This window comes from Salvelinus sp. IW2-2015, linkage group LG31, assembly GCF_002910315.2.
Source record: "Salvelinus sp. IW2-2015 linkage group LG31, ASM291031v2, whole genome shotgun sequence".
NCBI lineage: Eukaryota > Metazoa > Chordata > Actinopteri > Salmoniformes > Salmonidae > Salvelinus > Salvelinus sp. IW2-2015.
In genome coordinates, this window is record NC_036870.1 from 26747099 (window position 1) to 26773264 (window position 26166).

Below are 26166 nucleotides of genomic sequence, written 5' to 3' on the forward strand. Positions count from 1 at the left end.
CTGATGGTCCTGGATCAATCCATCCTGATGGTCCTGGATCAATCCATCCTGATGGTCCTGGATCAATCCATCCTGATGGTCCTGGATCAATCCATTCTAATGGTCCTAGATCAATCCATCCTGATGGTCCTGGATCAATCCATAATCACTTTGGGATCAGATGTTTGTCTATTGTGTATTGTGAGGACCTGGCCATCTACCTTCAGGCTGCGCTCAAACCCAACACCCCAACCCGAGCACTCCATTCTGCCTACCTCTGATCTCTTTGCAACTCCCGCTCAGCCCAGTCCAAGCTCTTCTCTCTCCTGGCACCCCAATGGCGGAACCAGCTTCACCCTGAAGCTAGAAGAGCAGAGTCCCTGCCCATCTTCCAAAAGCATTTTAAATAATCCCCCTCCTCACCTTGACACCCCCCCCCCCCCCCCCCCCAAATTAAAAAATACAAAATAATAATCCCTGCAGCCAACAACACTATGCACTTACAGTCCTCCTCCCCCACACACCCCTCAATGCTCTGATTTAGCTACTTCAATTAGAAAAGTCAGCCCAGATGGCATGCGAACACACACACACACACACACGTCTATGCACACAACATATCATAAATCAGTTTATCACTTGAACGAAACCCGGCACTCGGGTAGTCAGTTAACAAGCTGTATATAGGCCTAGCTATGTGCTATGTATAAAAGAGTCCACCATATATACATTCCATATTATGAAAAGCAGTGAGATCCCAACAGTAATGGTAACTGTCATGTTACTATAATACATTAGATTGTCAAACAAGGTCCACAATAATACTAAGAGAAAGAATAGCAATCTACAGGAATACAAGTACTAGGAATACTAGAAATAATACTAAGAGTACTAGGAATAATAGGAGGAATACTAGGAATTTACTGAAATACTAGGAATACTAGGAAGAATACTAGGAATTTACTGAAATACTAGGAATACTAGGAGGAATACTAGGAATTTACTGAAATACTAGGAATACTAGGCGGAATACTAGGAATTTACTGAAATACTAGGAATACTAGGAGGAATACTAGMAATCTACAGGAATAGTAGGAATACTAGGAGGAATATGATGAGGAATACTATGAGGAGCACTAGAAATATTAAGAGGAATACTAAGAATCTACAGGAATACTAGGAATACTAGGAAGCTACAGGAATACTAGAAGGAATACTAGGAGCCTACAAGAATACAAGGCATCTACAGGAATACTAAGAGGAATACTAGGAATCTACAGGAATACTAAGAGGAATACTAGGAATCTACAGGAATGCAAGGTCCTACTAGGAATCAACAGGAACACGAGAAGGAATACTACGGGAACGAGGAATACTAGAAGGAATACTAGGAATCTCCAGGAAAAGTAGGGAGACTAGGAGTACAATAATTCCTAAGAGGAATACTAGGAGCAATACTAGGAATCGACAGAAATACTAGGTCCTACTAGTAATCTAAAGGAATACTAGGAGAAAGAGGAATACTAGGAATCTACAGGAATAGTAGGAATACTAGGAGTACTAGAAATACTAAGAGGAATACTCGGAAGAATACTGAGAATCTACAGCAATACTAGGAATCTACAAGAATACTAGGAGGAATACAAGGAACCTATAGGAATACTAGGAAACTACAGGAATACTAGGTCCTACTAGGCATCAGCAGGAATACTAGGAGGAATACTAGGCATCAACAGGAATACTAGGAGGAATACCAGGAATCTACAGGAATACTAGGTCTCTACAGGAATACTAGGCCTCTACAGGAATACTAGGTCTCTACAGGAATACTAAGTCCTACTAGGAAACAACAACTACTAGGAGGAATACTAGGACACCTAGGAGGAATACTAGGACAACTAGGAGGAATACTAGGAGGAATACTAGGACACCTAGGAGGAATACTAGGACTACTAGGAGGAATACTGGGACTACTAGGAGGAATACTAGGACAACTAGGAGGAATACTAGGACAGGAATACTAGGAGGAATACTAGGACTACTAGGAGGAAGACTAGGACAACTAGGAGGAATAGGAGGACAACTAGGAGGAATAGGAGGACTACTAGGAGGAATAGGAGGACTACTAGGAGGAATACTAGGACTACTAGGAGAAATACTATGAGGAATACTAGGACTACTAGGATAAATACTACGAGGAATACTAGGACTACTAGGAATCTTAAGGAATACTAGGACTACTAGGAATCTTAAGGAATACTAGGACTACTAGGAGAAATACTACGAGGAAAACTAGGACTACCAGGAATCTTAAGGAATACTAGGACTACTAMGAATCTTAAGGAATACTAGGACTACTAGGAATCTTAAGGAATACTAGGACTACTAGGAATCTTAAGGAATACTAGGACTTAGAAACAGATTTTCTTCCTTTACAGTCAGAGCATGACAATGTGGATGACAATCATACAGCAGACAAATAATTAACTAAGAGATTAGCCATGGCCAACGATGTGTCAAAGCTGCCAATGTCACTGCGGGAGAATAGGGCCTCAACACCACCCCGACCTCCCTATACAACAGCAGTCATTCTCTACAACAACAGCTACTGCCAAACAGACTGGTGATGTGCGTGCGTGCGTGCGAATAAATACAGTAGGCAGTCTACACCATCTCTCCAAAGTCCACGTGCCCCGTGGGAGGAACACATCAATTCAAAGGAAACACATTTAAGGGAGAAGTTCAATGGAGAGGGTATCAATGTGTCTAGCTACTCCTGGGCAAGGGAAATGTAGAATTTTACATCAACGCAGGATATAAGCCATCTGCTTCAGGTAGTTATCAATCAGGGAGCTAGTTCAGATCATTCAGGTAGTTTTCAGTCAGGGAGATAGTTCAGATCATTCAGGTAGTTTTTAGTCAGGGAGATATTTCAGATCCTTCAGTAGTTTTCAGTCAGGGAGCTAGTTCAGATCATTCAGGTAGTTTTCAGTCAGGGAGATAGTTCAGATCCTTCAGGTAGTTTTCAGTCAGGGAGATAGTTCAGATCCTTCAGGTAGTTTTCAGTCAGGGAGATAGTTCAGATCCTATAGGGAATGTCATTAAGTATGTACACAGTGTGGCACAGTGTAAGTTTATCCAAAGCTACGAATATGTGATTGAGAGAGGAAACCATCCTTCTCCCTATACTTGTCTTGCGTAGGTCTGAAAGGATCTGATAGGTGTGTAAGAGAAGACTGGGGGTCAGCCTGACGAACCAAACTACTCAGTAATCTCCTCCATATAGCCTAACTCTCACATGCACACACACATTGAATCAAAACAAATATATATATTAAAAAAGTGATTACTGATCAATTAAAATAAAATCAGCAAATAACATGTTTTGTCACATGRGCCGAATACAACAGGTGTAGACCTTACCGTGAAATGCGTACTTACTAACCAACACAGCAGTTCAAGAAATAGAGTTTAAAAAATATTTACTAAATAAATGTAAGTTCAAAATGTAATTAAAAGTAACACAATAAAATAACAAGTCTATTTACAGGGGGTACTGGTACTGAGTCAATGTGCGGGGGTACATGTAAGGTAGGGGTAAAGTGACTATGCATAGTGGTGTGGTTTCATATAAGCCGTTTGGGCTTCCAACCACAACTACACACTTTTTTTTTAAACATGTATTGTTGTCTATCACTAATAAATAAATAAAATAAGCACATCAGTGAAAATTTCACCCAACCAATCAGAGGACAAGACAGAGCTATTATCGTACATTATCATACCAACAGGAAGTGTCTAGAGGTAGTTTGCTAGCTAGGGGATGACTTGTAATTCAGCAAATGATGAGCTACTTCCTAGGGGTGACGAGGTCGATCTGGGGCTGGGTTAGCCTGGATAGGGCAGAAGACTTTATAAGGCCCATGGTCATCCTGTCCTGGAATTGACCCCTAGGGGCCTAAGGCTGGCAGCCAACTGTCTGCTCTGTTAAAGAGCTCTGTCAGAGTGTTCTGTACACAGGGGCCTCCCTGGGGGCAAGGGGTCTCTTAGTTCTCATCCCGTTACCACCATTAATAATGGCTTTGGCCCTGCCTCACTCACTGAATAGACAGCTCTGCTGCTCACCTCTTCAGCTTACCTCTTCAGACACCATGGAGGGAGTGAGAGAGGGAAGAAAAGGAGGTAGGAAGGACACTTGGAGAGGGAGAAGGAAGAAAAGGAGGGCAGTTGAAAAAAAAGAGGGCACAGAGAGGCAGGGAAGGAAGGAGGAGTGGAGGAGTGAGGGATTTCTAAAATACTGTAATTTCGAAAATGATTCTAAAAATAGTGCCTGTGCTGGCTAGCTCTCTGTCCTCCAGGCCTGGATGACCTTCAGAGAACCTCTGCTATAATGATGATGCCCTTTWATCAACACTGAACAAAAATATGCTCCCATGTTTCAAGAGATTAAATAAAAGATCCCAGAAATCTCAAAAATATTGTGCAGAAATGTGTTTACATCCTTGTTCGTGAAGCATTTCTCCTTTGTCAAGATAATCCATCCACCTGACGGGTGTGGCATATCAAGAAATGTATTAAACAGCATGATCATTACACAGGTGCACCTTGTGCTGAGGACAATGAAAGGCCACTCTAAAATGTGCAATTTTGTCACACAACACAATGCTACATATGTCTCAAGTTTTGAGGGAGCCTGCAATTGACATGCTGACTGCAGGAATGTCCACCAGAGCTGTTGTCAGAGATTTTAAATGTTCAGTTCTCTACCATAAGCCGCCTCCAACATCMTTTTTGAGAATTTGGCAGTACGTCCAACTGGCCCCAATGTTGATGTCAACGTTGTGTACAGAGTGCCCCATGGTGGCGGTGGGGTTATGGTATGGGCAGGCATAAGCTACGGACAACGAACACAATTCCATTTTATCGATGACAATTTCAATGCACAGAGATACTGTGACGAGATCCTAGGGCCAATTGTCGTGCCATTCATCTGCCGCCATCACCTCATATTTCAGCATGATAATGCACTGCCCCATGATGCAAGGATCTGTGCACAATTCTTAGAAGCTGAAAATGTCCCAGTTCTTCCATGGCCTGCATACTCACCAGACATGTCACTCATTGAGCATGTTTGGGATGTTCTGACGTGTATGACAGCGTGTTCCAGTTTCCGCCAATATCCAGAAACTTTGCACAGTCATTGACAGACCTGCCAACCCTGTCCAACTTTTTAGAGTACCAGACGCGTGCGGCAAATTGGCGATTCAACTCGCAAATCTTGTGCAAAGGCATTTTAGAAGTGTCAGCTAATACCTGACACTCAGTCATTCTTCATCGCTCAGTCTTCTAAACTCCCGACTCCATTTAATGCCAAGATGTTTATATTTATTTTTGATTATACTTTTGTAATGCTTTTTGTGATGTGGATTATAATTACAGTTAGTCTCAAGTTGCGTGATCCTACAACTAATGGAACACAGAAAATACAACTAATGGGACACAGAATTAAATGTATAACACACTCGCACAAATGCGACCAGTAATTTTTCATATTTGAATTTAATCTCACACTAGCAAATGCACGTGAACTGCTGGTACTATAGAGCCCACTGAATGTCCATCTTATGTTCGCTAAGGTTAGCTTGAAACAATTAGTGTTTACCTGTCCACAACACACAGTCGAAAAGGGATTTGTCCATGCGTTTACGTACAGCTGAAGGTCGYCAAACTCAGCATCACAACAAACAGGAGGAGGGGCAGACTACAGTAGCTACATTGAATAATTATGGAGATCAATACACGTCCGTTGACACAACTCCGTACATGTCTGTGTGTTGCAGCTCGAGAATCGGGATGTTAGATTTACTCAGTGGATTTATTTTTTATAAAAAATATATTTTTAAATAAGGCCCTATTCATTTCTGCGTACCTATAACGCGGATCTCGTACCTGCGTACATTGACAGAGAATTGTGTAGCTGGTACGCAAAATGCGTGCATGTTGGCAGGTCTGCATTGAAGAGGGAACAACATTCCACAGGCCACAATCAACAACCTGATCAACTCTACGTGAAGGAGATGTGTCGTGCTGCATGGGGCAAATGGTGGTCACACCAGATACTGACTGGTTTTCTGATCCACACCCCTACTTTTTTTTTTTTTTTAATCTTTGACCAACCGATGAATATCTATATTCCCAGTAGGACTGGTCGACTGATTGGTCCATAGGCTGTTGGTCGACAGAGAATTTTTTTGTCTGGCAGTTGCAAAAAAGAAAATAATAATAATAATGTCACGTCTTGATTGACGCCTGTCTCAGTGGACTAAGCCATTGTGGAGGCCGCAGGGATGGCACATCAGTATCACCAGTACAACATTTACCTTTCATTTATATTTCTAATCTACAATGTTCGTTTGGTTACCGTCATTTCTGTTAATGCAATCAATATACATCATTCCAGTCTTTTACAGTTCTCATTGTCAAAGTGGACACGTTGTTTGCAGAGCGCACAACCTACACTTGTGAGAAACAAGTTTGTTTATTTCATTCCAATTTATTCATTGTGTTTTGTTTGGAGCGCTCCTGGCAATCTTGAGGAAGGACGCACACCTGATTACACATAGAAGTAGGCCTAGGCTACCTGGCCTGTGCACAAATGTAGGCCTTAAATGTGCCCATTAAGGGATCCGATGGTATTTCTGATTGTCTTAACTCACCACCACTAATGACTTGTGGAGCTTCTCAAAGTAATTTTTCTTCACCTCAAACAGCAACTTGGCTGGACCAAATTGATACAATGTTTCAAGTTCCTTGCAGAGAGGCCATGCATAGCAAATTTTATTTATTCTTATCAGGATATTTTCTACCTGCAGGCTGCAGTGTTTTTATTTGTTAGCTTCATGTAGGCTATTTTTACATACCTGGCAATGGAAATAGAAGTTACTTTTAGATTTGTATAATTTTCATTTAGATTTAATTTACATGAATCGCATGACAATGATTTTGAGTTATGAAGACTTTATTATAAAATAAATGAAACTGTTCCACAAAAATGTGCATATGAAAATCATAACTGGCACGCAGATTTGTAGAAATGGTAAATTGGCACTTCAAATGGGAAAGGTTGCCAACCCCTGGTGTAGCCTATTACTGGCAACTTTGGCAGCGTAATGGCAGAATCTGCAAAGGCCAGCAACGCAGGAGAAGGTTGTTGATCTCTGCCTCCCTCTTGAGTCATTTGTGTGGTCTTAATTATTTAATCACAGTGTGCTTAAATCATCAGACATGCTCCGTAGCCTACATATAGTTGATTTTATTAAAACACATAGGGTGTGTTTATATATGGAAAAATGCAAATTTTTACATTTCGACTAGTCAATTGTTCCAAAGAACAGGGACAGCCCTAACTCCCGGTCATGTGAAATCCATAGATTAAGGCCTAATGAATATATTTCAATTTCCTGATTTCCTTATATGAACTGTAACTAAGTAAAATCTTTGAAATTGTTGCATGTTGCGTTTATATTTTGTTTCAGTATAATAACTCACTGGGTCTGCAGCAGATACACTACTGGATACAATACACTAACTAGAGTTTTAAAGCCATCTTTCTGAATATAACATGCCAACATCCACTTGGGATTGGTGAAAGGCAATGCACTTAAGAGGAGTTTGCACTTCTCCAATATGCAATTAACAGGAGTCAACTGTACGTACATTACCATGCCCAGGCTGAAGCAATAAGCTTAGGCTTCACAGAAATTATATTAAATATTAAATTGGTGATTATAAATGTAGTTTTGTTAGTCCTATTCAGGTGTTACATAGAAACATACTGCATGTAACTATTGAATTGCTTGTTTTGAACACGGAAGATGTTGTGTTTGCCTTCAAAGTGCACTGATACAGTAAAATGGCATAGCTATTATCACCATAATCCAAGTATGTGAGTGACTGTCCCTATGCTGCTCATCTCATCTCCTGCACTCACRGCTGCTTGTTGTCTCTTCAGCTTGTTTCTGTACTCCAGCTCCTGCAGGTTCAGCTCAGTTAAAAGAATTGTTACAATACAAGAATACAAAAGCTCATACCAAGAACTTCTTAGAAGAGAAAGACATTTTGTGGAGCGCAGCTTTGGTGTGTGGAGTGAACCACCTGCCAGAAAACAAATCAAAGTTGTTTTATGTGGAAACCGAACTGAAATCCAAATACCAGCAGCTCAGAGCAGTGCGGGATTTCGTTTGATTTGATTATTTTAGTGGCTAATCCTAATTCTTTTAGTTTCTTCAGCTTTGGCTCTCTAGTTCGCTTAAGTAGCATTTATTCAAAGAGCTTCCACTGTCTTCTGTCAACTAACTTATTCGTTTAAAAAGTAGAGGGAAAAAGTCACAGAATTGTATTCCACACATGCTTAGATGCATAATAAATGTAATTAAAATCAGGGATCACTACTTTATCGGTAAACAAGCAAGGGGAACAACAGCAGCGAAGAAGCCCCGAGGATGATGGGTAATTGCTTTCCCCTTGGCTGAAAGTCTCATTTTCTAATCTGAAAGGTTGTTGTTGTTGCGACACTCGGCTAAATCTAATGAGATTTCACACCCTTCCTCCGCGAGTGGATAATCCATCAATCTGGAAGTCATCGGCATGTGAGCAGGAGAAGACGCCAGAGTGACGCTAGAGTAGATACAGCTCCGTCAAGGGGGGAGAGGAGTCCCCAATAACGAGTTTGGGAACAAGGGAGAGGGAGGTGTAGGCGGGTAGGCCCAAGTCGCTGTAACTAGTTAGTGTAAACCCCGCCGAGGCCCCAAATTGTGGAACTAGTCAGTGTAGTCCCCGCTGAGGCCCCAAGTCGTGGAAATAGTCAGTGTAGACCCCGCTGAGGCCCCAAGTTGTTTAACTAGTCAGTGTAGACCCAGCTGAGGCCCCAAGTTGTGTAACTAGTCAGTGTGGACATCGCTGAGGCAACAAGTCGTGGAACTAGTCAGTGTAGTCCCCGCTGAGGCCCCAAGTCGTGGAAATAGTCAGTGTAGACCCCACTGAGGCCCCAAGTCGTGTAACTAGTCAATGTAGACCCAGCTGAGGCCCCAAGTTGTGTAACTAGTCAGTGTGGACATCGCTGAGGCAACAAGTCGTGGAACTAGTCAGTGTAGGGCCCAAGTCATGTAACTAGTCAGTGTAGACCCCGCTGAGGGCCCAAGTCATGTAACTAGTCAGTGTAGACCACGCTGAGACCCCAAGTCATGGAACTAGTCAGTGTATACCCCGCTGAGGCCCCAAGTCGTGTAACTAGTCAGTGTAGACCCCGTTGAGGCCCCAAGTCGTGTAACTAGTCAGTGTAGACCCCGCTGAGGCCCCAAGTCGTGTAACTAGTCAGTGTAGACCCAGCTGAGGCCCCAAGTTGTGTAACTAGTCAGGTTGGACATCGCTGAGGCAACAAGTCGTAGAACTAGTCAGTGTAGTCCCCGCTGAGGCTCCAAGTCGTGGAGCTAGTCATTGTAGACCCCGCTGAGGCCCAAAGTCGTGGAACTAGCCAGTTTAGACCCCGCTGAGCTACAGGACTGTTTTGCTAGCACAGACTGTAATATATTCTGGGATTCTTCCGATGGCATTGAAGCGTACACCACATCAGTCATTGGCTTCATCAATAAGTGCATCGAGGACGTCATCCCTACAGTGACTGTACGTACATACCCCAACCAGAAGCCATGGAATACAGGCAACAGCCGCACCGAGCTAAAGGGTAAAGCTGCCGCTTTCAAGGAGCGGGACCCTAACCCGGAAGCTTATAAGAAATCCCGCTATGCCCTCCGACGAACCAGCAAACAGGCAAAGCATCAATACAGGACTAAGATTGAATCGTACTACACCGGCTCCGATGCTCGTCAGATGTGGCAGGGCTTGCAAACTATTACAGACTACGGAAGCTTTGAGGCAAGTAACATAAATATGCATGAGAGCATCAGCTGTTCCCGACGAATGTGTGATCACGCTCTCCGCAGCCGATGTGCGTAAGACCTTTAAACAGGTCAATATTCACAAGGCCGCAGGGCCGCCCCCAGGTGGTAAGGGTAGGTAACAACACATCCYCCACACTGATCCTCAACACGGGGGCCCCTCAGGGGTGCATGCTCAGTCCCCTCCTGTACTCCCTGTTCACTCATGACTGCACGGCCAGGCACGACTCCAACACCATCATTAAGTTTGCAGATGACACAACAGTGGTAGGCCTGAGGTCAGGGAGGAGGTCAGAGACCTGGCTGTGTAGTGCCAGGACAACAACCTCTCCCTCAACGTGATCAAGACAAAATAGATGATTGTGGACTACAGAAAAAGGAGGACCGAGCACGCCCCCATTCTCATCGACGGGGCTGTAGTGGAGCAGGTTGAGAGCTTCAAGTTCCTTGGCGTCCACATCATCAACAAACTAAAATGGTCCAAGCACACCAAGACAGATGTGAAGAGGGCACAACAAAACCTATTCCCCCTCAGGAAACTGAAAAGAATTGGCATGGGTCCTCAGATCCTCAAAAGGTTCTACAGCTGCACCATCGAGAGCATCCTGACGGGTTGTATCACTGCCTGGTATGGCAACTGCTCGACCTCCGACCGCAAGGCACTACAGAGGGTAGTGCGTACGGCCCAGTACATCACTGGGGTCAAGCTTCCTGCCATCCAGGACCTTTATACCAGGCGGTGTCAGAGGAAGGCCCTAAAAATTGTCAAAGACTCCAGCCACCCTAATCATAGACTGTTCTCTCTGCTACCGCATGTCAAGCGGTACCGGAGCGCCAAGTCTAGGTCCAAGAGGCTCCTAAACAGCTTCTACCCCCAAGCCATAAGACTCCTGAACAGCTAAGCAAATGGCTACCCCAGACTATGTGCATTGCCCCCACCCCCTTTTACACTGCTGCTACTCTCTGTTATTATCTATGCATAGCCACTTTAATAACTCTCCCTACATGTCCATAATTACCTCTACACCGGTGCCCCCCGCACACTGATTCTGTACCGGTACCCCTTGTGTATATAGCRCCGCTATTGTTATTTACTGCTGCTCTTCAATAATTTGTTATTGTCACCTCTTACTTTTTTAGGGATTTTCTTAAAACTACATTGTTGGTTAAGGGCTTATAAGTAAGCATTTCACTGTAAGGTCTACCTATACCTGTTGTATTTGGCGCATGTGACAAATACAATTTGATTTGATTTGAACATGTATTAGATAATAAAAGTGAATAGGTTGTGGCTTTATGTGGGAGTGTGGGAAAAAGGACTATTTGTGGAAGGTAATTCACATAATTTGTCCCAGTGGCAAAAATAGCTATGAATGGGAGAGTGGATAGCAATTCCCTTGTTGCGGTGTCCTTTGGGTCTGTAGTGTACAGTAGGACTAACTAACTCACCTCCAGCTTATGTTGTGTCCTTGGGGTCTGTAGTGTACAGTAGGACTAACTACTCACCTCCAGCTTGTTGTGTCCTTGGGGTCTGTAGTGTACAGTAGGACTAACTACCTCACCTCCAGCTTGTTGTGTCCTTGGGGTCTGTAGTGTACAGTAGGACTAACTACCTCACCTCCAGCTTGTTGTGTCCTTGGGGTCTGTAGTGTACAGTAGGACTAACTACTCACCTCCAGCTTGTTGTGTCCTTGGGGTCTGTAGTGTACAGTAGGACTAACTACTCACCTCCAGCTATTTTGTGTCCTTGGGGTCTGTAGTGTACAGTAGGACTAACTACCTCACCTCCAGCTTGTTGTGTCCTTGGGGTCTGTAGTGTACAGTAGGACTAACTACCTCACCTCCAGCTTGTTGTGTCCTTGGGGTCTGTAGTGTACAGTAGGACTAACTATCTCACCTCCAGCTTGTTGTGTCCTTGGGGTCTGTAGTGTACAGTAGGACTAACTACCTCACCTCCAGCTTGTTGTGTCCTTGGGGTCTGTAGTGTACAGTAGGACTAACTAACTCACCTCCAGCTGTTGTGTCCTTGGGGTCTGTAGTGTACAGTAGGACTAACTACCTCACCTCCAGCTTGTTGTGTCCTTGGGGTCTGTAGTGTACAGTAGGACTAACTACCTCACCTCCAGCTTGTTGTGTCCTTGGGGTCTGTAGTGTACAGTAGGACTAACTACCTCACCTCCAGCTTGTTGTGTCCTTGGGGTCTGTAGTGTACAGTAGGACTAACTACTCACCTCCAGCTTGTTGTGTCCTTGGGTCTGTAGTGTACAGTAGGACTAACTACTCACCTCCAGCTTTTGTGTCCTTGGGTCTGTAGTGTACAGTAGACTAACTCACCCCAGCTGTTGTGTCACTTGGGTCTGTAGTGTACAGTAGGACTAACTACCTCACCTCCAGCTTGTTGTGTTTGGGGTCTGTAGTGTACAGTAGGACTAACTATCTCACCTCCAGCTTGTTGTGTCCTTGGGGTCTGTAGTGTACAGTAGGACTAACTACTCACCTCCCAGCTTGTTGTGTCCTTGGGGTCTGTAGTGTACAGTAGGACTAACTACCTACACCTCCAGCTTGTTGTGTCCTTGGGGTCTGTAGTGTACAGTAGGACTAACTACTCACCTCCAGCTTTTGTGTCCTTTGGGGTCTGTAGTGTACAGTAGGACTAACTACTCACCTCCAGCTTGTTGTGTCCTTGGGGTCTGTAGTGTACAGTAGGACTAACTACCTCACCTCCAGCTTGGTTGTGTCCTTGGGGTCTGTAGTGTACAGTAGGACTAACTACCTCACCTCCAGCTTGTTGTGTCCTTGGGGTCTGTAGTGTACAGTAGGACTAACTACCTCACCTCCAGCTTGTTGTGTCCTTTGGGTCTGTAGTGTACAGTAGGACTACTACCTCACCTCGCTTGTTGTTCCTGGGGCTGTAGTGTACAGTAGGACTAATACTCACCTCCAGCTTGTTGTGTCCTTGGGGTCTGTAGTGTACAGTAGGAACTAAAACTATCTCACTCCAGCATGTTGTGTCCTTGGGGTCTGTAGTGTACCAGTAGGACCTACTAACCCACCTCCAGCTTGTTGTGTCCTTGGGGTCTGTAGTGTACAGTAGGACTCAAATAAATAACTAACTCACCTCCAGCATGTTGTGTCCTTGGGGTCTGTACACAGTACTATGACTCTGTCCCAAAAGGCACCCTATTCCCTACATATGGCACTACTTTTGACCATAGCCCTATGCACTACATATGGAATAGGGTGCCATTTGGGACACTCTCCTCCAGCTTGTGCTGCAACATGTGAAGGTGCTATAAAGGGAGATTGTGCAGTGGATCCCTTGGCTTGGTGTGCCCTCTGGGTGTGTAGTGAACAGCGGGCATAACTAACTAGCCTAACTATTTGACTCATCTCTAGCTTAGTGTTTCCTCTGGGTCTGTACAAAATGGTTATTTGGGGTTCTATATAGAACCTTTTGGTTATTTGGATGAGATTAAAGAACCCTTCACTAAAAAATATTATATACAGTGCATTCGGAAAGTATTCAGACCCCATGACTTTTTGGAAAGGCAAACACCTGTCTAGATAAGGTCCCACAGTTGACAGTGCATGTCAGAGCAAAAACCAAGCCATGATGTCGAAGGAATTGTCTGTAGAGCTCTGAGACAGGATTGTGTCGAGGCACAGATCTGGGGAATGGTACCAAAACATTTCGGCAACATTGAAGGTCCCCAAGATCACAGTGGCCGCCATCATTCTTAAGTGGAAGAAGTTTGGAACCACCAAGACTCTTCCTAGAGCTGGCCACCCGGTCAAACTGAGCAATCGGGGGAGATGGGCCTTGGTCAAGGAGGTGACCAAGAACCCGGTGGTCACTCTGACAAAGCTCCAGAGTTCCTCTGTGGAGATGGGAGAACCTTCCAAAAGGACAATCATCTCTGCAGCACTCCACCAATCAGGCCTTTATGGTAGAGTGGCCAGACGGAAGCCACTCCTTAGTAAAAGGCAGATGACAGCCCAATTGGAGTTTGCCAAAAGGCACCTAAAGGACTCTCAGACCATGAGAAACAAGATTCTCTGGTCTGACGAAACCAAGATTGAACTCTTTGGCCTGAATGCCAAGCGTTACGTCTGGAGGAAACCTGGCACTATCCCTACGGTGAAGCATGGTGGTGGCAGCATCATGCTGTGGGGATGTTTTTTAGTGGCAGGGACTGGGAGACTAGTCAGAATCGAAGGAAAGATGAACAGAGCAAAGTACAGAGAGATCCTTGATGAAAACCAGCCAGAGCCCAGAACTGAACCCCTAAAAAACATCTCCAGAGAGATATGAAAATAGCGAAGCAGCGACAGAGCTTGAGAGGATCTGCAGAGAAGAATGGGAGAAACTCCCCAAATGCAGGTGTTCCAAGCTTGTAGCGTCATAACCAAGTAGACTTGAAACTGTTATCGCTGCCAAAGGTGCTTCAACAAAGTACTGAGTAAAGGGTCTGAATACCTATGTAAATGTGATATTTCAGTTTTTTATTATTAATACATTTGCAAAATTTCTAAAAAAAACATTGTTTTGCTTTGTCCTCATGGGGTATTGTGTTAAGATTGATGAGGGGGAAAAAATATTTAATCCATTTTAGAATAAAGCTGTAACATAACAAAATGTGGAAAAGGTCAACGGGTCTGAATACTTTCCCGAATGCACTATATATATACACCCAGTGAAGGAAAATAACCTTCAGTGTTCTGTGTACCCCAGAGTGTAATGGGGATTTTAGAAAACAACAGCTAACAAAAGCTAACCCAGTCATATCAATCCCTTTTAATTTGTTCCAACTGTTTTGCATTGACATTTAAATTAATGATGCTTCTGTATAATTTTGCCATTTTGAAAAATGTCTCTGTGCTGTTGCAAACTAAATGCTAGCTAGATGCAAGAGGAAATCATGTTTAATAAAAGCATACAGTCTTAGATTAAAAAAAGGGGTTCTATATAGAACCTTTTGGTCAATTCAAAATATAACTGCCATTCAAAAACAAACTGCCATTCGAGCATGACCACACAAGAGGACGCTGGTTAAACCAACTTGCAAGTAGCCTACCAATAAAGACATTCTTTTTTCAATGTATTAAGGTAAGCAACGTTGATTATTTAATTCAAATATATGTAGCAAACTAACTTAGCTAGCTAAAAACTGTTAAATCCCAGTGAATTGAAATTCAGAAATCATGTGACTAAACTAAACAAAAAGAAGAAACAGTACTGTGAAACAAAGATAAATGATATAAAGAAAGCTTTGGAGCACCCTTCATTAAACTTTGGGCAAAAAGACAAACTTGGCTCCATCATTCATTGAATCAGATGGCTGATTCGTCACAAAACCCACTGATATTGCCAACTACTTCAATGATTTTTTCATTTGTAAGATTAGTCAATTTAGACATAACATGCCAGCAACAAACGGACGATATTGTCACTCCTTTTGGCCGTCTCTTCAATCTAAGCCTACAGGAAAGTGTGTTCCCTCAGGCCTGGAGAGAAGCAAAAGTCATTGCGCTACCCAAGAATAGTAAAGCACTGTTTACTGGCTCAAGCAGCTGACCAATCAGCCTGTTACCAACCCTCAGTAAACTATAAGATAAAACTGTGTTTGATCAGATACAATGCTATTTATTATTGGAGCCAAAGCACAGAGAATCTGGCTGCACATTTTAAATCACGGGCAATAAAGGTAAAACACCAGGTAAAAACACCAGGTAAAAACACCAGGTAAAAACACCAGGTAAAAACACCAGGTAAAAACACCAGGTAAAAACACCAGGTAAAAACACCAGGTAAAAACACCAGGTAAAAACACCAGGTAAAAACACCAGGTAAAAACACCAGGTAAAAACCTAGGTGTCATTTTAGATTCTGAACTCAGTTTTGAATCACACATTAGGGATGTGACAAAAATAGCTTTTTACCACCTGAGAAACATTGACAAACTGCAGCTGTTTCTATCTCAGGCTGATACAGAGAGACTCATCCATGCTTTTATTACAAGCTGGTTTGACTACTGCAACGCTCTCCTGTCTGGTTTATCCAAGAAAGCCATTGGTCAACTGCAAAACAAACAGATTGCTGCAGCAAAGGTATTGACCAAGACCAGACGGAAAGCACACATTACACCGGTTTTAAAGTCTCTGCACTGGCTGCCTGTGACATTTAGAATACATTTTAAGATTATTCTATTGGATTTTAAATCAACCCATGATTGTGCACCCCAAAACATATCAGGCATGCTTTTGAGATATGTACCAAGTAGGTCCCTCAGGTCCTCTGGCACTGGCCTTTTAACTATCCCAAAGCCTAGGACCAAGAGACATGGAGAGTCAGCCTTTAGTTACTATGCCTCCAGCCTCTGGAATAGCCTGCCAGAGARTCTGGGGGGGGGGGGGGGGGACATATTTGAAAGAGATCTTAAAACACACCTTTTTCGCTTTGCGTTTCCTTCGGGTGCTTTTGTAGTTGTTCAGTTTTTATTATTATTATTTCGTTTTTTTATCCTCATGTTTGTTGTGTAGTTTTTATTTTCTTCCTGTGAAGCGCATTATGTTACATTCATGTCTGAAACGTGCTATATAAATAAAGCTTGATTTGATTTGATTCACAGTAAACTAATTAACAACAGATATTCAACACGTTCATAGCGAAGGGCATTCAACATGTACGGCACTTACACAAATGACTGATGATTGGCTGAGAGAAATTGATCATAAAAAGTTGGGGCTGTTTTGTTAGACTTCAGTGCAGGTTTTGACATTCTAGATCATAATGTGCTGAAACTTGTGTGTTATGGCTTTACATCCCTGCTATATTGTGGATGGAGAGTTACCTGTCTAACAGAACACAGAGGTTGTCCTTTAATGGAAGCCTCTGCAACATAACCCAGGTAGAGTTAAGCATTCCCCAGGGCAAGTGTCTAGACCCTTTACTTTTTTCAATCTTTACTAATGACCTGCCACTGGCTCAACACTCTACATGTCAGCTACCACAGCAAGTGAAATCACTGCAACACTTAACAAAGAGCTGCAGTCAGTTCCAAAATGGATGGCGAGAAATAAGTGAGTCCTAAATATTTCAAAAACTAAAAGCATTGTATTTGGGGAAAATCATTCACTAAACTCTGAATCTCAACTAAATATTGTAATGAATAATGTAGAAATTGAGCAAGTTGAGAAGACTAAACTGCTTGGTGTAGGGCTGACCCCATTTAGTTAACTGGTCGATTGTTTGGTCGACCAAGATTTCTTTAGTCGAACAGTCACTTTTATAAATTTTTTTGGTGCTAAATGAAGCAGCATATTGGGATGGAGAATAAAGCGGCGGAGGCACCAGCAGGAGAGATGAGGAAACAGCCCTTACCTAAAGCCCTATTGGGATTGGATTCCTTTTACTGGGGGTGGTCAGGTAATGTCATTATGTGCACAAGCACAAAACACCACATCTGTAATTGTAATTTTAGTGCTGTCCGAATCTGCCATGTCAGTAATAGTAGTTTGATCAAGAAAAAAATAACTGATTCAATAAATTGAATGAATGCTGCACATAACTTTATATGAAGGGCCTACATCTTCCAACTTTCACAGTGAATGCTTTTGTTCATATGTTTTGTGCGTATGAATTTAATATTGCCAAATGCATCAGTAAAAAATATTGCGCCTATTTAATGTAACCCTTGCTGTAAATAGATCGCAAAGCAGCATACAACTGACCTAAATGGTTGGAAATGATAAGTTCATTTATGCATCCATAGCCTTAAAACGCATCTCAAGTGCACATCTGAAGGCTGGGGGGCATTTAGGATGTCTACTGTGGATCACTAAAATATCCTAATGATTATGATCACACTTCCTCAATTCAAATATTATGGCGACACGATAACAAAGATGGTTTGGTTTGTTTAAGAAACTTGGGAACCAAGCTGGAGATATCAGTGTGGCCCCATCGCCTGGACTTGTTAGCAAAAAAAATATACTGTTTAAGAGTAGTAGCCATAATTCATAAATGGCACCATAGAGGGCTCTATTTGGAACCATTTTGGTTCAGTGAAGAAGATCCTCTAGGGTTCTGATTTTTTTTTTACGTATAAAAAGGGTTCTATATAGAACTTTTAGGTGTGCCATATATGAAGCATGCGATAGAACCCTTTTTGGTTCTATAAGGAACCTTTTTTTCTAAGCGTGTAGTGAACAGTGGGCCTAACTAAACTAACTAACTATCTGACTCACCTCCAGCTTGTTGTGTCTGGGTCTGTAGTGAACAGTAGGCCTAACTAACTAGCCTAACTAGTCTAACTAGCCTAACTAACTGACTCACCTCCAGCTCGTGCTGCACCATGTCGAAGGAGTCGTCAGAGTAGTAGACCTCCTGGATGTTGTTAATGATCTCCTGCTCTGCCTGGGGGTCGATGGGCTGCTCCCTCATCTCCCTCAACTCCTCCTGAGATATCAGAGAGAAGTGGGGTGGGGGAGAGAGGTGGTGAGAAAGGTGAGGGGGTAGAGAGAGAAATAGATGCATCAGTAAGGTCATTAACACTCCAGCGGGAAACATTGGGCGGTTGCTGGGACACCCTTGTGGGAAGGAAGGAAGCTGGAGCTCTGTGAGAGAAGAGAACTCTCTATAATGTATCTGGGAACCAGCGGAGGATCTATTGATTTCTCAGAGCTCATCCATTGGGCTGATTAACCTTCACAACACCTATTGCACCACATCTACACCAGAGATATAGGGTCTGCCAGCTAGGCTTATATCACATCCACACCAGAGATATAGGGTCTGCCAGCTAGGCCTATATCACATCCACACCAGAGATATAGGGTCTGACAGCTTATGGGGCCTATATCACATCCACACCAGAGATATAGGGTCTGCCAGCTAGGCCTATATCACATCCACACCAGAGATATAGGGTCTGCCAGCTAGGCCTATATCACATCCACACCAGAGATATAGGGTCTGCCAGCTAGGCCTATATCACATCCACACCAGAGATATAGGGTCTGACAGCTAGGCCTATATCACATCCACACCAGAGATATAGGGTCTGACAGCTAGGCCTATATCACATCCACACCAGAGATATAGGGTCTGACAGCTAGGCCTATATCACATCCACACCAGAGATATAGGGTCTGCCAGCTAGGCTATATCACATCCACACCAGAGATATAGGGTCTGCCAGCTAGGCATATATCACACCCACACCAGAGATATAGGGTCTGCAGCTAGGCCTATATCACATCCACACCAGAAGATATAAGGTCTATTTTCTGCCTAGAGAAATAAGCCTCAAAACCATATTTTTCAAGTAAAAGTGAGACACTTCAGAGAGGGACGAGTACCTACCTCCGTGTGAATGCATGCTGTGCAGCTCTGCCACATTTTAGGCTGGGTAGAGAAAACAGCAGGAGCCTACAGAGAGTGTGGTGGTGGGCAGAGCGTAGGAGCTCAGCATCCCTAGTGGGGGGGGGGGGGATTATGGAGGGTAGGAGGGAGGCGTGGTGGGTGGGAAATTATGGAGGGTAGGAGGGAGGCGTGTGGGTGGGTGGGAAATTATGGAGGGAGGGAAGGATAGAGGTTGAATGAGTCATCGCTCCCTGATAAAGACAGAGAAAAAAAACGACAATAAAAAAAAAGACATCCAAATTGACAGGAAGTGAGCTGCGTCTCTCAGAAAACTCCAGGTCGATAGAGCCCTTCTCTCAACTCTCTTTTTTCCTCCCTCTCTTTCTCCCTCTCTCTCTTTAAAAAGGTATAGAAGACAACTAAATCAACCTAACTGAATGACTCATTAAGAGGCTCCACTCTGCTTCAGAGACACAAACACAACTCAAACCTTCCCCCTGAACCCTGTAGAGCAGAGGCTCTTAGAACACTCACAACCATCATCAAGCTTTGATCACATTTACTTTGATGGGTTAAAACCAAACAATGAGACCTCCTCCGTTCAAATTAAAAAGTTTCATCATCGTGTAGTTCCTCCTCAATATGGGCAGAAAGGGAAATTAAAAAGCCATTTGCACCGAAAAGTAGGCTGCTTAATGAGCCTTATCAAAGGCTGTTCAAAAGATGAAGTGGTTATTGAATGCAGAGAGCAAATCAAGCAGCAGACAAAGGGGTTCCTTTTTTTGTGAGTGTCAGAAGCAACAATACCAGGTGACTAAGTGGGAGAGGAATGTGTTTGTTTGCGTGTGTGCGTTCGATTATTTCCCCAATCAATTCACATTCTACTCGAGCAATAATTATTAAAACAATGTCATTGTCATGAGAGCAATTATGAATATTCATTCATCCCTAGCTTAATTGGTCATCATACTGTATGTCCTCATCTGTTCCTGAGCAATGGGTTAACTAGTGTCATCTAACGGGATATCAAAGAGAATCAGAGGCCATGTTGTGAGCGTTGTTCTGAGATTATCCCGCTGACCTATCCATCACAAGCAAAACCCACAATAACAACATCAACTTGATTCGTTTGAGCACTTGCAAGGAGGACTATGATAAATAAACTCAATACAACGCTATTAGGATATTGTACACCGACTTTCTATTCGATTGAATGTCAAAAGACCTAGATAAATGGCTTTTTCAACAACAATAATTTATTCATTTCATAATCATTATTAAGGTTTTCCAGAAGCTTCCCTTGTTTCTTCTAGTCAGTTTGATGTAAATGGTTAAGATGTTCTTTTTCCACAGCCCCAAAGTCAAAAATGGCAATATCATAAAAATAAGATTTTTGGTCTTAATTTAAAGGTTAGGGTTGGCATAAGGTTAGCATTGTGGTTAAGGTTAGGGTGAAGGTTAGGTTAAAAATCCCATTTTAAGAAGATAAAGTGAAGAAATAGGCAGAGGTTTATGACTTTGTGGCTGTGGTAACTCCTGAAAACCAAGACCTTGAGCTTTGCAGTACACATGATGTCAGAGGGACACCTAGTGGTGGATAAGAGAACTAGCCTACATGGAACTGGGTGCATTCGAATAATCTCTCCTTTCTCCTGAAGTATGCACTTGTTCACTTCCTCTTATGGACTTGAAAGGTATATGGAAACTACCGCAGATGCCATCACCAATCCAATGCTTTAAGTGAACAAATGTTCATTTCAGGAGGAAGGAGAGATTATTTGGATGCATATACAATGAGCTTGAAATAAGTGAATTGTAATCAATGGCAATGCCCGTCGCTTCATGCTACTGTGGAGCCTAGATTAAATGTCAGTGAATGATTTGAGTTCCCACAAAAGCATCTCTTAAAATGTAGTAGGGAAGAAAAGGTTTTGAGTAAAAAAAAGAAGAAGAATATCAAAGGAATTCTACTATATTGTCTCAGCTGCTTCGTCAGAGAAGTGAGTTGAGTAGGTCATACACATAAAGAGCCCCAGGAAAGGCAAGAGGCATAACAGTTTGAGGGCTACAAAGAGAGATACCCGCAACAATAACACTTATCTGTCAGCGAGAAAGAACTGACCTCCTTTAAAGGAATATGCCTACATCCCAAACAGCACTCTATTCCCTTTGTAGTGCACAACTTTTAAACAGGGCCCATTTGGGATGCAGTAGCCTACAATAGTTTAGATCTGAAAGCCAGCCTCACTGTGTGAAGGAGTAGGATGAAGATGCCCCTAAACACTGATCTGAGGTCAGTTTTGAAAAGAACAAGAATGTGGAGAAAGACAGAATTTGCAGATAACAATCAGTATTGCCACTTCCGTTCCTAGACATGTGAAATGACTGTAGCCATCTCACTCAATGTCATGACAAATGTCAAGAGAGCAGAAACAGACTAAAACCCAGGCTAGCAAAGCCTTGTACGGTCACACTAATCCTAAAATGGCCACCTTCTGACCCGCTGCTCCCAGCAGGTACTGGATAAATGAATCTAGACCCGCCCATCGATCATTCTCTAACTTATCTGGGTCTTCATTGGATGGCAGCATCCGTCAATCAAACTCAGCAGCACTCCTCTTCCCTAGAGATAGCCAGATGCTACTACACCCGGGGGGAGATTAATGGTTTGATCCACAGCCAAACCAGTTTGAGCTATGTGAATAGTATGGTTTGAACTCCCTAATGTATGGAAATCCCCCCCACATCTTGGTTTGACCCTCTTCTCCAAGCAGCAATGCCAAGTCATACATACTCCCTGGAACAGGTGTATGTGGGTGTAAAGGGGTGGATACTAAAAGATGAACATGTTTTCCCTCTCTCCTTCATAGCACATTGAAGCCCACATGTCGACTAATACACGGCCTCTGCAGAAGTCAGGGCATGTATACTTCTTGCGCGTCGCTGAGCAGAGCTATTGTGAAGGAAGTGAGTTTGTGTTTATGCTGGACCTCCCACCCTCACCTCCAGTCAACCAATCATGTCAATGCGGAGCTATACGGAGTCCTCCGCATTGTTACAACATTTGGGAGGCGCACGGCGATGCAGTACCGAGCTCGATTTGGCCTCTGCATGCCTCCGCAATTGCATCACACCATCAATACGGCACCGCCGACCACATTTTCAGATCAAGCATAAATTGTCTCTAAGCCTTATAGGTGATAAATGGTGTTCAAAGTTCCATTAGAGGCAAGAGAGAGGCAATCCTATCAACCACCTAACATGCTTGGAAGGAGCCTTGACTCTTTCAGAAGCAGGAAGCCTACATTGTTCAATATATAGTAAAGTACCAGGATGTAATCCAGTTAGTCCACCAGCAGCTGATCACTATTAGAGAGTCAGGAAAGCCGTTATAGAGCTTTGCCTTAATCATGTTACCTTTTCCCTTGGCTTTCTTTCACCGACTGATTACGCTGCATACAAATGCATGTTCTTATCTTAATGTGACATGTTGAAATCAGTTCCTGTAAGAAGCCGTCTGACGTCAACAGCATTTTTCACTAATAGGATTGTAGACTAGGCTCTATGTCCACATTCAAAGGTACAAGAAAAATGTAAGCTAAAACGTATTTGTTTGTGAAGTAGGCTAGCTTAAGTGTTGTTTTGTGTCATGTGCCTCTGTGTTTAGGCTGACTAGACTCTAATGAATGGATATGTTTCCTAAACAGACAGTCTTTTTGAAGGGACAGCATTGAAGCATCTCTTTCAGCGCTGTCTTGTTCTACCCTTAAACGAAGGTCAGGGACAAAGATGAACAGAACACCTTTTCAAGCAGTTGATTTGGTATAGTTTTCTTTATGTGCAAATGAAAGGATGGTGTAGGATTTTATTTATTTATAATCCACTCCAACAACAGCATTAAAATACAAGTAGGGCCTATGGGCCCTGGACAAATGTAGGGCAAATATAGTGCACTATAAACTGAATAGGTTACCATTTGGGGGCAGACACTGCCTATGCGTTCAATGTGACATCATTCACATAGGCTAAACCTTGACAGCCAAAATGGATCTATACCTTTCAGCAGTCGGCAGTCACCGACCCACACAGACAGGAGAAAATGAACTGTGGAAGTTAATAACAGGCTCAGAACAGAGGAAATTAAATGTCTTGTTGAATCAACATCACCTGTATGTCGGGTAATGGGGTTGGTCCCATTCCAAGTTCTATTCAGCTGGAGCTTAAACAGCAAAGTCAAAGGAAAGTGCCTGATGCGGCTCCTGAAGAGTGACTAACATTATAAACAGGGCATTGTGACATTCTTTGCTTCAAGCAGCGCTCTTGACAAATTGAATTCGAACAAGTGGCTAATGACTGCCCCTCATGGCTAACAGCGACTGATTGCATTTTCTAAGCAATGGCTCACTCTCCCGTCCAAAACGCTGAAATACTGTCTCAGCAGGACAGCTAGCCTATACATTATCCTGATTGCGGTGCTTGACATGAGGACTGGTGAATGACCAACCTCAATCTTTCTGACACTTGGCTTCTCTGTAGTGTGATGTAGGACAATGATGTAACAAGCCTTGAAGGACTAGAGACATATGAAAAGGCAGCTCAATGTGAATGTGATGTACACCTGAAAGACAGTGGTTACATAAAGCATGTGACTCCTAAAGTGTTTCTTACTTTAGCAAATTGCCTTAAGTCTGCAGGAGACCCTGGCTAAATCTAAGACTGAAATGTAATTGCCTTCAGCTTCTATGTGTTCTCAATCTGAGCTGTTCATTCAAAGGATATGTTGTGACACAGATCAACACTCATATTGCATGTCATACAGTCCTCTATTGCTAGGTTACAGTGACAAATGAAAATGCTAAGAATTACAGGTAACCAACAATGATTTAATGTAGAAATGTACAGGAACGTAAACAGTCTATTGGAAGTAACTACCATACTGAGGGAGAGGTATCTGTTTTAGGTCAGTAGCTAAAAAACTGAAACTGTTTCAATTGTGGATAGCTGGGAGTAACACTATATATTATACATAACTGTACAGTTAGGTGGTTTATTGGTTAACAGTAATGCCAACAACTGTCTGAATGCAGTGAAATGAAATAGCATCCGAGAGCTCTACTAAATTGAGCTTCATACAAATGGAATTATTATACATCTCTGAAGAGAACTTACATTGCTTGAGATCCTGAAGTTCTCCACAAGGCTGAGGTCTGCCATGCTCTTCTGTGGGCTTGTCAGACCCTGTCAACAAGAACAAGGATGAAGTTGGTAGCTTACGGCAGACAGGTTTAGCTAACTGTATACTGTGTGCAGCAATCAATAGACAAAACGCCCCTTGGCTGAAGTCACACTGGTGAGTTACCGTCTGTGGTGTTGACCTGTAGTCGTTATCTGAGTACTAGGTGTTTGTGAAGTGTATGCCACAGACTGACACATAGATAGTACTGCATATTATGACTCTGCTAGCTAGCTAGCTGGCTAAAGGCAACAAGATACAGATACGTATCTCAAGAATGTCTGTAACTGATAGGCCCTGCTATTCATGTAAGCTAGCTAGATAGTAGCAAGCTGACATTACCTTGCTGCAAGGTGAGAACTTCCATGTCCATTGTTTTCCTCTAAACGTTACTTGCTGCTGGCTAATGATAAACTTCTCAGTCACTCAGAGCACCGCTGTACCTTGCTAGCGAGAAAGCTAGCTCGCTAACTAACATGCTTCCTCCTAAAGGAGCTGTCAATCCAGCAGATTGTAACATCTCTGTAAAAGATACTGTAACCTACCTCGGTGTAAAAAATCACCAAAAATCTTAAGGCTGTGAATGATCTTAATTTGAACCCTGTAACTGAATCTGTCCAAAAAAAATCCTCATGTTTAGGAAGGGATTTAAGTCTTCAAGGAAGGGTGCTTTTATCCAAAGCTGAGGGGCTATCTCGTGCATCCTATCTTTTTTCACCTATTGACATTCCCAAATCCACTTGCTGTACCTTAGATCAGTTATTGTACAACTTCATATGGAAAAACAAGCCACATAAGATAAAAAGAGATGTTGTCACCAACAGGGTTTGTGATGGCGGTCTAAATGTCTTAGACTTCACTCTTCAATCAGATATCAAAGGTCAACTGGGTTAAAAGGTACATAAAAAATCCTTATAGTTTCTGGAATATTATACCTCATTTTGTTTTTCAGAAGTTCGGAGGGCTTAATTTTTTACTACAATGTCCATATATTGTGGGTAAACTTCCTGTGAAATTGGCAGCTTTTCACAAGCAGGCTTTAATGTGCTGGGCTTTGCTGTATAAACACAACTTTTCACCTCATAAATGTTTTATATGGAACAATGGGTCGATATTACATAAAAACAAGATGTTATTTTACCGTAACTGGTTCTCAAAAAACGTTGTCCTTTGTCAGCCAATTAGTTCATATTAGTGGGACTCTATTTACGTGGAGAGAATTTGTGGAAAGATACAACTTTGAGGTTTCAAGCAAGGAATATGACACTGTTATTAAAGCTATACCTAGTGGGATAAAAACATTACTTCAGAATAATGCATATTTTGGAATATCTCCGATTGTAAGCGATATTCAGGTGAATGGCATAGGTCTACTAGATACGAAATTAAACAATCTTTTATTAAGGGATATTTTCTACAGGAAGTCTATTCCCTCTGCGATATTTTGTTGGGCTTCCTCGTTTGATGTAAACTGGCGTCGTGCTTGGCTCACTCCACACAAATGTATGGTGACCAATAAAGTAAAGGAGATCTCCTTTAAGATTATCCATAGATTCTATCCGTGTAGTAGCTTGATTTCTAAATATATACCTAATGTTACCAGTGAATGCAGTTTTTGTGAACTAGAAACTGAA

The 26166-nt window shown here is 42.7% G+C and overlaps 1 pseudogene; it reads right to left on the reverse strand.

Annotated features, from left to right (window-relative positions):
• Nucleotides 1–26166, reverse strand: part of LOC111955777 (syndetin-like) — a 322304-nt pseudogene that overhangs the window by 295349 nt on the left and 789 nt on the right.